We start from the raw sequence: 1,464 nt of genomic DNA, 5'->3' as shown, positions 1-1,464 counted from the left end.
GGAGGGAGGCCTGGTGGTCTATTTCCGTACAGACTCAAGGTAAGGAACCCCTACCGAGCGGTTCTACTCTGTTACTTTGGTTTTCTGGGTTTCAGGAAGGAGTTGAGTGTATCTAACAAGGACAGCTCATGCTGTGGTTCTTGCTGGCAGATAATTCAGCTGTGGCTCAAAGCGATCTTCTGTCAAACAGCAACATGTCGTCCACTCCTGTGTGATCTTCAGAACAGTGCTCACGTGTGAGATAGTCCATGCACCATCTGTGTCCATCCAGTCAGCAACTTCTTTGCCACCGACCCTTCCCTTTACTAAGTGTGACATCCATCTTCAAGGATTGGTTCCTTCTGATAACATGGCCAAATGAAATGCCCTTGCATCTCAGATGCATCCTGGTCTGGCTTTCTCCAGGACAGATTTGGGTTTTATTCTGTCTGTCTGAAGTCCATGGTTTTTTTAATATTCTTCACCATCCTTCAAATAAATCAATTCTTTAGTCTTTTTTTTCCATTGTTTCGTTTTCACACACATATGATGAGCATGAAAATAGCGTCACATCTTAGCGTTCAAAGTGAGAGCTTTGCTTTGGGTTTCTTTTGCTATCCTGTGCTAACCCCACATCTAGATGCCACACTCAGTAGCTACTTGATAAGGACAAGGGTGGAGGGTGCAGGGTGCCTCTCTGGCCTACCCACCTTTTGTAATATCCCTGTGTTGTGATAACCTCAGAGAGCTTCTCGGTGCCCATGGGACACTAGAGGGATGATCTAATACCCTCGGGGACAATTCCCTACCATTTCCCTTTGAGACAGTCGTCGATAAGGTTGCTGGATAGACAATGTGTGAACTGATGTTTTACATTCATTCTGATGTGTCCTCTGTTCCATGGGATGCAAATGCAGCATAGAACCCTGGGCTGGCATCTGTAATAGAAGTATTTTTTTTTACATACAGCATCATCAAGATGACACCCATCTCCATCCACTACAACTTAACAATTCCTTCAAAGTAGTTGCAAGAGTCTGTGTGTCCTCAGGAGTGCCCAACCTACTCATGATTGACAGCACGTGGAGCTGCCTCCAGATCTATCATCTTCACCGTACTGTCCTGAGATATACCCGGAAGTCCTTTCAGGCACATAACCCAGAAGATATGTACCTTAAGAAATGTTTCCTGTATTGTGGCAGGGTTAGATTGATAGGTCATGAGGACAATCATCTTGGGATTGTACTGTCTGGTGAATGAGGCCTCCAGTGAGCTCCCTTTACAGTTAAAATATCTTCTGTAGGCGACCCTGAAAGGCAATGGGATAGGACTGTGTTTTAAATGACAAGTGGTTAAGAGGGCTTCATCCAGTTAGTTAGCATAGCAGCTGCCAATGCATCTGGACAGTAATTTTCTTTTGTTTTAATTTAAATTTCATTTCATTGGGGGATCTTACAGCTCTTATCACAATCAATACACATATCC

The sequence above is a fragment of the Echinops telfairi genome, unplaced genomic scaffold, assembly GCF_000313985.2.
Source record: "Echinops telfairi isolate 266 unplaced genomic scaffold, ASM31398v2 ScPeMD7_7401;HRSCAF=8416, whole genome shotgun sequence".
NCBI lineage: Eukaryota > Metazoa > Chordata > Mammalia > Afrosoricida > Tenrecidae > Echinops > Echinops telfairi.
This window is presented reverse-complemented; position numbering follows the sequence as displayed.